At 38.8% G+C, this 15061-nt stretch overlaps 1 protein-coding gene across 2 annotated transcripts in view; it reads left to right on the top strand.

Moving 5' to 3' along the window:
* The window catches only part of Ptprr (protein tyrosine phosphatase, receptor type, R), a 366148-nt gene that overhangs the window by 349335 nt on the left and 1752 nt on the right, over window positions 1–15061 (top strand). The window lies entirely within an intron of this gene.

Genomic DNA, 15061 nt, shown 5'->3' with positions numbered 1-15061 from the left:
TAAACAGTATGCACTACATTAAAAAGGCATTGAAGAAAATGTTATTTAACACCAACCATCAAAAGTCCAAGTGCCAAAATGTATGTTTAATCTTTCCTCATCCCTAATACAGGTTGTGTGTGGTGCCTTACATTCCTGTTTCTTTATATATAATCCACATTCCTATTTGACTTCATTGAATCATTGGCTTTAGTTTAGATCTTTTAGATCTATGTGCTACTACAAAGAGTTTCTTCTTTAAGTATTTTTTTAAATTGTGGTAAAATGCACACAACCAAACTCTTCACCCTAATCATTTTTAAGTATACAGTTCAGTCGTATGTGCGTTCTCCTTGTTATACAACCAATCTTCAGAACATTTTGCAACTTACAAAACTCTGTACCCAAGGGACAACTCCCCATTCCTCTCTCAGCCCAGCATTTGACAACCAGAATTCCACTTTTGTCTCAATGAAGCTGACAATTCCAGGTATCTTTTGGAAGCAGGATCATACTGTGCGTGTCTTTTTGCATTTGGCTTATTCACTCAGCATAATATCTTCAGCTCCATCTATGTTATAGCATGGTCGGAACACTTTTCCTTTCCAAACCTGAATAATTCCCCATTGTATGTATAAACCTTGTCCTGTTTATGCATCTGTCAGTGGACACTTGGGTTGCTTCTGCCTTTTGGCTATTGTGAACAGTACTGTTATGGATAAGCAAATACCTTTTTGAAAATCTGCTTTCAATTTTGGGGGGTACAGTATGTACCCAGAAGTGGGGTTCCTGGATCATACAGTGATTCTGTTATTTTATTTTTTTGAGGAACAGTTATATTGTTTTCCATGGTGGCTGCAAGATTTTATACTCCTACCAACAGTTGCACAAGGCTTTTAATTCCTCCACATCTTTGCCCAAAATATTTATTTTCTGCTTTTTCTTTTTAAGTCCCCATTCTAACAGGTAGGAGACAGAAATGTTATTTACATATTTAGATGGCTTGGTCATCTTTGTGATGATCTCTGCTTGTTTCATGAACAAAACACACAAGAATCTCCTCTTCTTGGCTCCACCAAGCCTCTGTATATCGATGGAAATTGGTCAGCGATGGAGAAGGAGCAGACACTTCCTGAGAGTGGGCAGAGAGGAGGACAAGCAGCCATGGACTGTTCAGAGTGCAATGTGCCATGGAGAAGAAAAGATGTGCTGAAAGATGGAAACACTGGGCTCTTTTTTAGTCCAAAAGCAAATACTTATTACTCGCCTCCTGCCCTTAGCACTGCTCTATATGCTGCAAGTACATCAACAAGATGAGTGAGGCTCCCTGCTCCCCGGAGTTGGCACAGTGACAGAGAGACAAATAGTAAAACAGCAAAGAAATAACCAAGATGACTTCAGAAAGGAATAAACCCCATGACATAACAAAACAAAGAGCAGAATAGGAGTGGAGTCCCCTGCCCTATAGTTCTATGACTTTGAGTTCCCTAGATGCAAAATCATATGGTTATCTTTTAAGATGCATTCAGCAAATATTTATTAAACACCTATTGTGTGTTTCATGTGTAGAACTTAGATAAAAGAAACAAAGGAATTGTTCTGAAAATCCAGTGAGATAATTTAGAGCAAGGTCTGTTTGTTTGTTTGTTTGTTTTTGGTTTTTCTCCGGTACCGGGAAACAAACTCATGACCTTGCGCTTGCCAGGCAGGCGCTTTGCCGCTGAGCTAAATCCCCAGCCCCTAGAGCAAGGTCTGGTACGTGATAAGCGTTCAATAAATGTTCACTACATTGGCCTCTGGAGACAGCGTTCCTGAGTTTGCTTCTTAGCTCCCAACACATTCTGGTTGTGTGGCCTCAGGTGAGGTACTGGACTTCCATGTCCCGATTTTCTTATCTGGAAAATGGAATCCATCATAGCGTAAACCTCCACTGTCATTGTAAGGATTAAAAGAGATCATCTATGTAAAAGGACTGGCACATAATTTATATTCAATTAAGTTTAACCAGTTACCAATATATGTAACAAGTGAACTAAATGCCTATCTGCAAATTGTACATACTAATATATATACTATATATATATATATAGTTACAGTAACGTTTAAATAACATTAAATATGTGACATACTTAGAACACTTCAAGTACATTTCTTACCTTCACTTTACCCTCTCTACTTCCTCCTTTACCCCTACATATAACTTCTACCAAAAACAGTTTTTCCCGTACATAAGAAAATCAGTTCAAATTATCCCTCCTCCTTCTTTTATAATTGTGTTAGTCTGCTGAAATCTCCTTGTAATCCACCCAATAATGTCCTCCCAAGCTGAAATAGGATGCAGTTGCTTCACTCCAGATTTCAGGTCCTATTTTTACTCAGAAGAGGGTTCCTAAGTCAGAGGGGAATAATCAGCAGCAAGCTAGCCCAACGCTGCTCGCACATGGAACTTGATCTCTCCTACTTTGTATGTCTGCAAATGGGGCCCAAATTTCTGAGGGACACCAGCCCATACCCCTTTCCTGCTATCTAACCCCAGAATCCCACGAACACTGCATAAAGCACGTGGATCCAAACTGACTCAGAACCAGCTGGCCTCCAACAACACCTGGCCTGATGCTATCTGACATAACGTGCAGAGAAAGAGGCTTGATTTGCTCACCCGTTTTGGCTCTTGTTACATTGTTGCCTCTCATCTGCTCTCTCATGTCCCTCCCCCTCTTAGCCTGACCTCCACCTTGGGCTCCACTTCCGAAGACATTCCTCTGTCCAGTTCACCAAATTGTCCTCTAGTTTTGAATAGAATAACAAATACAGTTTTAAACCCTATCACAATGCCTCCTCTATCTACTCCTTCCTTCCTAAAACAAATGGTCAGAAATTTTGGCCTTGGCCTTCCCTCCCCACCAAGGTCTTCCCACAGTACTCATCTTTTTACTCTTGATAGGATCTTCAAAACATGCATTCCTCTGCTGATCTGAAGCCTATAGTCTCCCTGGCCCCGGATTTGAATTACTGCCAATGTATGTGTTGAAATCATTCTAACTGATCTATTAATCAAGACCCCTTTCGCATACTTTCTTCCTGAGCAGCTGCTTCTGTTGTTTATGAAACGGATCCTCTCCTTAATGTTTTCCTTGAAAGGTCTTTCCTTCACCTTCCTTCCTTCACAAGGCTCAACACAGATTTTCTTTCTCAGGTCTCTTTCTTCAGTTGTACTCTCCCGTCCTGACTATGAAAAGCAAAACAGAAAACCTTTCCTCTCTCTTTCATTTCCTCTTACTTCTGTCTCTGCCTCATCTTTCTGGATCCTTATTCCACTTCAGCTTTATCTTGACACAAATTATTTTTAAAATTTCAATTCATAGCTGACTATTACCATTGTGCTTCACACATGCCATTCAAGGAACAATTAATCTCAGAAATCCAAATGTCCGCTTCTCTTCTCTTGCAGTACATCTTTCTTCATCTGCTCTTCAAACACTGTTCCTACATTTGGATTTCTCTGGCCATCCTCCCCTTCTGCTATGGATCTGTTTCATACATTGCAGAATGCATTATTCAACACATAAACCTTTATCTAATCATGGGCTTCCACCATGGTCTTCACTGTATATCTCTCATGTAATTCCCAAAATAAACCCAAGATTAGAAACAGAGTTATTCTTTGGCCTCATTTTTTTAAAATGAGGAAACAGAGAGCTGAAGTGGTAAAATGAATCTATTTAGAATCCAATACTTCTGATTTCTAACTATGGATATTAGAGATAAAAATAAAGAGGTTCTTGTAGTGCTTATTGTGAAACTGATTGACAAAAGTGTATCTCTTGGATAGTGCTCTGCCAGTTAAAACAATGCAGGGGCCAGGGATATAGCTCAGTGGCACAGCACCTATCCGGCAAGCCCAAGGTCCTGAGTTCGATTCCTGGTACAAAAAAAGAAAGAAAGAAGGAAAGAAAGAAAGAAAGACATATGGGGGCTGGGGATTTAGCTCAGCGGCACAGCGCCTGCCTGGCAAGCGCAAGGTCGTGACTTTGATTCCCTGTACCGGAAAAAAAAAATTAAAAAAAAAAAAGAAAGAAAGAAAGACATACAATGACAATGAAACATCATAATTTTTAAACAGTGTTTAGCATGAATGAGTGCTGTTTTATGAATAAATGGATTGAGATTATCAGAAGTTTCCTGAACAATACAATTTGAGCGACACAAGAAAATTGCTTCATCTCAAAACCTCTGTCTATGGAGGGTGCCCGAAATGTCTGTGTATACTGAATGTCTGCTATTTCAGAGTTCAACTTTAGCTAGAAGAATCATTTTTTTTTTGAAGTTCATTTGACCTTGGAATAGGAGGTAAAAGTAACACTTTACGTGACCTTGGCTATTCTCCCCTTGAATGAGGTGACTTTCTCTTTCCAGTAGCATAGCTAGAGAGGTTATAACTCTGCACCTCCTAAGTACATTCAGAACTTGGGTAGTGATGAAGGGGAGTAGAAAAGGGTATTTCACATGCTGTGCACACCCTGATGAGACCCGTAGCCAAGGAGACTGGCAGACAAGCTCTGTGCACAGACGAGTTCTAGCCTGGGCTACCTCAAGCAGGGTCACACACATAATTTTCAAGAGCCAGTGTAAAATAAAAATTGGGATCTTCTTTAAAAAGTCATACAGTATTTCTAGATGGTGACAGCAGAATGTTAATCCCAGGGTAAGATCCCACTCACCCATTTTGAGTTGTTTCCAGCATGTTTGTTTAGGAATCCTATGTCCTATGTTACAGATCCCAGGACGTTCTGCTCAGAGTGGCGCTCCTGAATCATGTGGTCATTCATTCCTTCAACAAACATCACCAGGCATCTACTACTAAACATGTACCAGGCACCTGAGTATAGAACAATGAATTCCCCCAACCCATTTCCCCAAACTGTGTTCCTCAAGGCCCCGTTTGATGAAAGACCATTTATTGAGAGCTTTCTAAGTGCCAGACCTTCTTACATAGTACTCTGCAAAAAATAAGTTCTCAATTAAATTTGAAACAAAAGCTATACATTCTATGTCTTAGAACCCCTGTCCACTCGGAGATTCACAATGAGCATTCACGCATTTAAAAACTCCAAAAAGTCCTCCAGCATAGAAATCAATTTAGCTTTGTTTAAGCACTTGTCCACTGACCACACCAAGCTCTCCTCAAGTATCATCTAAGTGGAGGACAAAGCACTGTCCTAAAAAATATAAATTGTTCTTCCAAGAAGTTTGATGATGAACAAAAGATTTGAGATGGAAGAGTAATTTCAGCCTGAACCTGGACCATTAAATAAGGGAAAGGGACCATTAAATAAGTGGGAAAGACTAATTGAAACATCTAGCTGAGTACAATTAGGAATACAAAAGATAGGGCTTACCATAAGAAGGCTCATACTTTGTACTTGGCAGAGTACGCGCGCCATAGGCCTTTTCCTAACCTTTCCTACTCTTTTTAACAATGGCTAACAGTGCTGCCAGCTGCCCATGGTGCATCCTCTCTTGACAATCTGCCCCCATCACTTACAGCTGTGTCCTCTGAGAAGTCCTGACATGGCTAATGGCAAAGAAACAGATGAAGCCATGATTTGCATATGTGAACTCTGGGCTATTTCAGAATAAGTCAAGACTTTGAGCAGGGGACAGGGTCAAAATCCTAAGTCCCCCCACGCACCAAAAGAATTGCATTGCATAATAGTTGTTATTCAACAGGACAAATATAGGCCAATTGTACTCAAATTACAAATCTACATTTTAGCAGTAAACTGAAATGATCTGGGTCAGAAATGGTGTGTTACACTGAGTGGATGCTTCCAGTAAGACAACAGTCACAAAGCCGTTTGGTAGAGCTCTCCTTTCTCTGGCAAGACTTTATTATTATTGGCTGCAGGGAAACTTCTATTAATAGATGTCACAGTTCTCATGGTAGAGTCATAAGTCTGTGATTCTCCTTTTAATAATAATTTTGAACATACTTTAAGCTAAAATAAGATTTCTTTTTTTCTAAGTAGTTCAAATTCAGCACAAGTCACCCACGAGTGTTTTATTTAGAAGAGTATTAATGAATCATCCCCTCATGCCCATGATATTCATTTTTAATTAAAAGATGAAGAGAGTAATGCAGTTGCTGGAATTGAGCACTGCCTGCGGGGTGCATGAACAGGCAGCCCCAGGGCTGAAGGTTCAGGCATCCTGGGCCAAAGGACGACAAACATCATGCTAACCCTGGGTCTTACCCTAATTTTCTGTGTGACCACTGGTCTGGCCCCTCTGTAGATAGCAAAAAGAGAGAAGAGGCTTAAGAGCTATGAAGACCTTTTTTTAAGAGGAAAATATTTTGTGGAACTTTGCCTGATAGTTATATTTTGAATCCCACAGTGATTATAAATTAGTTTTTATTTTATGACTCAGAAAAGTGCCTACATATATTTGAAAATTAGTGGTACAAATACTGCATATGTAATATTTATTTGGTCTACCAATAATGTAATTCAAGTAGATGTGAGGACTTCTCCAACAAGATGCCTTTCCATCCTTGGATTCAGTGATTGAGAAGAGATCAATACGCTTTCTAACATCCCTTTCTAATAAACCTTTACTTCTGTGGAGAACAATGGGATGGCAATAATGCCCATAACATATGCCCAATATCCACTAGGACAGGAGAGATTCAAAAAGTTTTTCTCAAGAATATCAAGCAAACCCTTCATTCTTAAAAGAGACTCTAAGACCAAAAAGTTCTGTATATGAAGTCACATAACAAATTTTGACTTTTTTTCACACTGAACTGAATTTCTAATTTTGCTCAAATTAAGTTGGCTGATTTTCAGATTTGTTTGTTTTCCAAAAGGCTGTTGATTTCTGGAGTGGAAGACTTAAATGGATGAAACACAAAGAGGGAAGCTCATATTCTAACACTTTGACAATAACCCTGAACTAGTTTCTACACACACCAGGAAAAATTGCTTGTCTTTGATGATTTTAGTTTAGATTATATGTTATTAATGTGCAGATATGATGCAGTCAATGAACTTTCTATTGGCCAACATGGTTGTGATAAAGAATACTTTGCTTAATCACATCTTCCTATTAACAGACATTTACTTACTATACACGTGTGTCAACAATTTCCAAAACGTAGGTGGAAAAAAGGACACATAATGTTAGAACTGAATGAAACATAATGTAATCACTTTTCATTTCTTAGAAAGCCTTTCCATATCTTACTGAAACCTAATCTCAAATATCAATGTTGTTGTGACCATACCTCATTAAAAATTCTAATTGTTGCAGAGCTAAAACAACCAGTTTCTACTGTTTGTAGCTCCAAACACAAGAGATTCATAAAGACTCTATGTACACCGAGGTCGCACCATGTGAGATTGTGACAAAAGCTCACTTAACACTGAGTATAAAATATGAACTTATCCCTTTAAAAAATAATAATGGCTGAGGGTGGTGGCACATGTCTATAATCCCAGCACTTGGGAGGGTGAGGCAGGAGGATCATTGGGAGTTTGAGGCCAGCCTGAGCTACAAAGTGAGCTCAAGACCAGCCTGAACTACATAGCGAGACTCTATCTCAAAATGACAAAAAGTAAATAAAAATTAAAAAACAAAGAAATATGGTGGCTCAGAACACTCCAAATATGTCATAGACAGTGTGGGAGAATGACTCAGGAAAAGGCATCTAGTCAGGAAAGAAAGGGACAGATTCCACTGCAGGCTGACCTAAGGCAATTTTTTCTCACTTTTTCTTTTAACCCCATTGGTACCTCTGGGCACAGAAAGAATTTGAAAACAGAATTTGAGAGATGAAACATAAGATATCTGGTTCCAGGATTTTTGTTTCTTTTTCTTTTCCTCCCCCCCAGAAGCACAAATTAATCTATTTAATCTTCCTTTTTGAGAAGTAGTGGTGAAATCTGTAACTGTCTTTGTACATCTTTACATTGGAAGCCTTAAAATGGAATGACATCTAAAGTCCTCACTTTTGCCTTCCAAAACAAGATTTTAAAAAATGTTTCCAGTGTATGTCACATTATCATCTGAATGTTTTAATTAGTCATGTTACCTCAGTGATTTTCTTTTCTTATTTCTTTATCTGTAGCAATTTTAAAGAAGGGGTATATTTGCCATCAACTTCTTAGACTGATGTATGCCCCTAAATATCCTTTATTTCCAAAATCTAATTAAAAGAATTTCAGACCTAAATTTTCTACTTGTTGCTATAATTTTATCAGTGTAACCTCATATTTATCTGTAGGTCTCTGCATTACCAACCAACCACAAAGATACTCTTAATTAGTGAATTTCAAAGGTCTCATTTGAAGATCAGGAATTCAGCATTTTGGTTCACTTATTTTAAGGCTATTTAGAGATAAAGCCCTAGATATTGGTACACTGTCTTGGCCTTAAGTTTCTCAGAGCATAACAAGAACTCTTTGCAAAAACAGGTTATGCCAACTGAGCCTTCCAAGGGGGTTGCCAGGACAACGTTTTCCTTCCTCCCAGCTAGGAGTTAATTGCTCTTAACCTGACTATTCAAAAAATGGCCAGTTTTCAAGGGAACAAGTGGAACTCCAGATACACTACAGCTGTCACTGAATTACTGTATCATTTCATCTGGACTGGCTTTTATGCCCTACAATATGTTAGGACACACTTGTTTCAGAGAAATGTACACCATACCTGGTCAGAGTCAGTCACACTTATGTTTAAATTTTCCCTGCTTCTGATGTCTGTAAAGACCAGGGAAATCCTCTGATGGATCAGCTCAGATGTGCCTTACAGCTGCATATGGGTAATACAGCAGACTTAGCCTCGCTTGACTCAGACCCAAGCTATCAGAGTGTTACCCATGAGACGCATTAGCATTCACACCTTTTGTTCTAAATTTACTGTACCAAACTCTACCAAAAGAATTCCAGATTTGAAAATAATAAAGCGCAAAGGAGCATAAATTCCATTGTTAGCCCAGAAGTGAGTCACCGGCACAGAATTTCTTCTGTCTACTGATTAGACCGGATATGGGCTGGGCAGCACAGCAGGAAGGGCTGCCTCTCTGTGTGTGTGTGTGAGTTAATAGTCACAAAAGGTCATGATTTTAACTTGTTACAAACCAAATCTCTCTCTTGGGCCCCTTGTATTCTTTTCCAATACATTCTCCTACTAGCAAAGTGGAAAAAACTTCATTTTCTCCCTTTTAACTTGTATTTACCCCCAGCTGAGAGAGCTACGTGCTTCCCTGCATGGAAACTGATTTGGGGGCTTGGCAGGGCTGAGGCGATACGAGATAGCTGACAGTTCTAGGACAGCATAGTGTATCTGAATCTTCTCTGGCCTGATCCTATGTAGTGTTCATATTCTGTGACTTCAAAAGGAATCATGCCCACACAGACACGCTTCTTTTGCAACAAAGGAAACCACTTTTTTCCAAGGCATGGGATGGGCCATAATTAAGGGGAACAAAAATTTATCATCCAAACCAAGGCAGCTCTGAGAGTAAAAGGTGGACTGACTAATAGTCACATCAGAATAACAGCAGTAAATCATGACTGTTCCAAGAAACCCTGGAGTGTGTGATCAGCCTAGGTAACCTGAACTAAGCACTTGTAAGAAGACTGAGAAGAATAGTGAGCACCCATATACTGCTTCATAAACACAGCCACTGCGCTAAGCATTTTGTGAAGTATTTCTCTGAAGCGTTGCATAATATGAAGCCTTATTAGGTAAATCCTACTTGCCAGGCCGGTGAATAATGGAAAATTTTTAGCAGACAAAATCTTCCACGGAGAACCAATGTAAAAGTCCAACAAAAGGTACAGCTTCCCTGGTGAAAGATGAGATTAGTAGCTAGCCCTGAGCACCTAACCTCTTCCTCTGCCCTGCCGAGGGCTGGAGACTCCTGTGGACCCTGGGGTCCTGGGAATTCTCAGAAGAGCTGGGGGCTAGACCTTGACTTGGTGTCACTGACTTAACACTCACAATGCAAGATGGCATTGCTCATTAAAGTCTTTTTATAAACAAGGAAATCCAAGCTGGGAGGAATTAAATGATTGGTCTAAAGTCACATAGTTAGTAGATTCGACAGTAAAGATTTATACCTGAGCCTGACAGATTCCAAGCCTGCTACTTTCCACTACATCAGCTGCCTCCTTTACAGTTCTCTTCTCTTCTCTTCCGACTACAGAATAGTTTTTTTAAATGTTTGGATTCTCCATCTAGACTCTCCTAACCCAAGCAAGCCTCTATTCTCTGCCACGCTTGTTCTTAATTTTGCAAAGTCTTCGGAAGTCTCATCCTAGAACTTCTTAGCCAGTCTTCTTTGACCAGACATTACCAAAGAGTAACACTAACAATGATAGCTAGTATTTATGGAATTTATATGAACTTACCTTGCTAAACACTTAAAAGGGATTATCCTACCTATTTCTTACAAAAATGATAAGGGAAGGGTACTGTTACTTTATTACTTCACTGTTACAGACAAGAAAACTGAGTAATGTAAAAATCATGTAATAAGGTAAAGTAGTGCTAAAGATAGGATTCACTTTGACAATAATATACAGGTTTTTGTTTCCTTTTGTTCTGTTCTGTTCTGTTTTTTACCTAGCATACTTTTTTCCCTCCAGTGATGAATTTGACACTTTGCATTTCAAACTCTTTCAAACCTAACCACTTTCATAGTTAACTAGAGTTCCCTGGCCATGTTTATTTGACCTTCCTACTTTTTTTTATTGGTTCTTCTTCAGTGGTAGTTACTGTACCTTTAGGCATTATATTTTCTCAGGAATAGATTTTTACCTAAGGAGAACTGTCCAAGTAGTGGCTATGCTTTAATATAATACGTTTGGCAATGGTGGTAATTTCCAGCATTCTCTTTAATAATAGCCCAACTATTATGGGCCCTATAGCCTACTCTACTCTGAAATATCATCTTGTCCACCACAGAAATCTTTTAAAATCTTAACCTTGATTAAGTTTTAACTATTACCTAGTGGAAGCAAAAGATCATTTTAATGCCTGCTTTTTAAATGGGAGTTGGGTGATACGTTTTAAAGAAATTTTTAAAAAAGCATCCTTCCTTCTAATACTCCAGAACCCGCCTGCATTAGAAACTTCGTATTAGTGATATGGATTTAGATTTCAGCAAGTTCATAGAGCCTTCTCTGGCCCAAGAGGTATCTGAGACCAAATTAGAGCTAAACTGGACAGGGCCAATTGCTATAAAAGTCTCTTGAAAGTTCTATCTAACTTTATTTCATCAGGTGTCTTACATATAGGCACTGCTCTAGCTTCCTGGGTTTTTCTTATTAGGGCCAGACTATAAAATGTCCATGCCTGCCTTATAATATCTGAAAGGTAATCCTAGGTTTTAAGTTCTTACAGGAGGTGACAAAATGTTCTATATACTGCATCCTATATCCTATACATGAAATACGAAAATTTCTGAGTATTTTCCAAGATGATTGTCACAAGTTTCTGAATTTGAACCACACTCCAGTGAATGCACCCTGGAACTTGACTTCCTTTAGTCCAAAGTTTGTCCATTGCCACATGTCACAAAAATAGCAAGTCTGAGATAACCACGTAATAATTCATCTGCTTGACCTGGGAATATTAAGTGCTTTTCACTGTTGCAAATATGAATAGATTATGAAATCATGGTTGTCTTAACTTAAAGGATCTACAAGTTAATTGCAAACAATTTTAGAATGTCACCAGACAGTATATAGCATAATAGTAAATTACTTATAAAATACTCTATCTTACTCCTGTCACTTCTTTTTTTCTAATAAATGACTAGATAAGATGTAACATGTCTTGCTAACTGTCTGGAAATGAGGGATATGTTGACTGAAAAAATAAGGACTCATTGCACAAGAACTTTGTGCTGAGAATAAGGACTGACAAAATTAAATTAACAGAAAGAAGTAGAAAGCCCTCCATTTATTTTCAAAAATTCAATGGCAGAAGTAAAGTAGGGGAGACGTTTGCAATATTCACATTCAAAGAAATCTTGCTGACTTTTTCATTAACCTAAGTTTTCAAATAATATCCTAAAATACTTGCTGAGCACCAGGCACCATGTAGGCATGGTGGATCTCACTACTCGCACCTCAAATGCAGATTCATTCATCTGGAAGGTGAAGCTCAAGGGAGAAAATGTGTTCCAAGGTTGGAGCCCATCAGCAGCAGACACAACACTCAAAGGCGGTCATACTTGATAAAATAGCCTATGGAAGGAGACAGGATCGGTGAGTGATGGGGAAGCCAGGCAGGACAGAAATATTGAGTAACCACAGGATGTTTAGTCTAGTGAAGAAAAAATCATGGGACTTTGATGGTTGTTTCCCAGCACTTAGACAGCTATTGTGTGAATACAAGGGAAGCCTTAAGACTCTTTTGGGTTATTTCAGTGGGTGAAAGTTGGAGAAGGACAGGTTCATTCTGGTATCTTCAAAAGTTTTTCTGGCAGCCTCAAAAAGCTTGTCTCTCGAGGCAATGCGGCCATCAGCATTGCAGCAGAGGCTGACTGACGTCTCTCAGATATCCAGCTTCCTTCTGGAAAAACTGGAGTTGGTCAGTAATGGGAATGAATGCTCTTTGGGGATCCTCTGATGCCAAGTCTTTCATTTGTGTTTTCTAAATGAAGTACAAAATAACAGAACTTTCCATATACTTTCCTGAAGCCTGCAGGTGGGTTAGAATTTTTGCTAGCTGCAACCGGGTGTGTTTGGCTATCTTCCTCCCCTTTGCTGGCTGAAACAGCCTTGACTGACTTAGTTAACAGACTACCACAGTAAATCTGTTCCAATCATTCAAAGACACTGCTGTCCCACCTAAGTTAAAATGGTTATTAAAACATTGCACGTGACTCCATTCACCCACCGTAGGACATGTAAATACCAGTGTTGACCAGAACTTACAAGAAAGGGAAAATTTTGCCTCAGTGTGAGAGGAAGTTGACAGTCCAGAATCCAAAGGATGGAGCACCTGCAAGGTTCCACACACAGCCTACAGCTCAAAGCAAGTCTTAAGGTCCCCTGAGCAGTGCAAATGCCAGAGGAAGGGAGGTGCCTCTCAGCTCCTTGGAGCTGCCCTAATATTTACTATGGCTCCATCTCCCAAGCGGCACGGTACAGGGCGGCATCTTCCAGACACCTGCTATGTTTTCAGATGTGCCCAGCTGTCATGGTATAGCTAAGAAAAGAAACAGCACATCCTCAGCTGGCCATTCCCATTGTAAACTTTTGACTAAGGAACAATTGGTCAACAAAATGTACAATTCTAGGGGAAAGGACTGATGAAATATTTCTGCCCTTAAATCTCTGTCACTGAAAACTATGAATTTACCCCTTTGTTTCTTGACAAATACATCATTTGGGCATCATGTCTAACCTGCCTGTGGAATCACTGTTTAATTTACAAGGTTGAAATCTTACTCTTTTAATATTTATAGAGTTGACAAGTAAACACAGATACAAGCTCATTTTTAGTTATTACCATGAACCAGAAATTGTGTGATAGTCAGGTAATGTATCTTGCTTTTAAATTAAAAAGCTTAAGTGCTTTGAAAATTATTATGAATGATACTAGGAAAATCTGGCTAAAACATGGAATTAAGCTACAACAATTAGTTGTATGATCACAGGGTTACAGAGACTTTTATATGACTTCAAATAGTTACTAAAAATAATGATACTGGTATTCAGCAAGCAATGAATATAAATGATTTATATTAATATATGATAATTTAGTCAAACTAATAACAATAAACCATAATTATAACTGAAACATTGTTCTTTTTTTCAAGAAGGCTGCTGCCTTCCACAAATCCATTGATAAAGTGGAAGCTGAGCAGTTATGAAGACAATGATCACAATCATTTAAGGACCTACTCATTATCGTGTTTAGGGGTTTTTTTGTTTGTTTGTTTGTTTGTTTTTCTTCCGGTACCAGGAATTGAACTCAAGACCTTGCATTTGCCAAGTAGGCGCTGTGCTGCTGAGCTAAATCCCCAGCCCCTCATTATCGTGTTTAAATACCTAGGATACACAAAATGTGGTTGTTTCCCTATAAGACATATCCCAATAAACAAATCCAGGATAGACTCCCCTTTTACTTCAAAAAAGGACAACATTTCACAGCTGAGTTTTATTTGGTTAACCTATTTCAGTCAGTTTTGATCCAACTATATAAACCACTTTAACAAAAGATGAGTTATAACTTCCAGTGAAATAATACTAACTCTCCTACTGCACTGAATTTGTTTGACCTACTTAACAACCTTACAAAGTGAGTTCTGCTTCTATCCTGCTTTAACAAAGGAGGAAACTGAGTTTTAAGGAATTTGTGTGAGATGACACAGCTAAGAATCACCAGAGGAGAAATTTGGATTCAGAGATCCTGCTGGTTCCAAAGCCTATATCATCTCGCTGTAATGATACCTAGGTAAAATTTAAAATTAATAACATTCCTTGTACACCAGGCACTGTGTGAAGCCATAGATAGATAGATAGATAGATAGATAGATAGATAGACAGATAGATAGACAGATAGATAGAGATAGATATATGATAGTCAGATATTGCTTAGTGATGGCGATGCATTCTGAGAAATGTGTAGTTAGGCAGTTTTGTTATGCAAACGTCACGAAGTGTATTACACAAGCCTGGACGGCCCAGTCTACTATACAGTGACACAAATGATATAGTCCATTGGTCCTAGGGCCATGATGAACAAATGCACATGACATTAAATCAGCTACAAGACAGACTGATACAAACAACAGATGCACTAACACAAGATGTGTGAGGCTGCTGCTGGCATAAGATAGCATCCTATTGTATTGATATTTTTTAGTATAAATGGGAGTACACACTAAAATAACAGAAAATGAGAGCATATAAATACATCACCCAGCTTACTTGGCTGGATTTTACATGGTGATTCTTACCTGCTTGATCTTCACAAGTTCGGGTGAGTGGGTCTGCCTCAGTTTCCTGAGGTCTCTCTCCCAGCCACAAGGTCTTTTATTGTCATTTTCATGTATTATGTA

The sequence above is a fragment of the Chinchilla lanigera genome, unplaced genomic scaffold (genome assembly GCF_000276665.1).
Source record: "Chinchilla lanigera isolate Chin_1 unplaced genomic scaffold, ChiLan1.0 scaffold00004, whole genome shotgun sequence".
Classification (NCBI taxonomy): domain Eukaryota; kingdom Metazoa; phylum Chordata; class Mammalia; order Rodentia; family Chinchillidae; genus Chinchilla; species Chinchilla lanigera.
The sequence above is the reverse complement of the archived record's forward strand: the minus strand, read 5'-3'. Positions and strand labels throughout refer to the sequence as shown.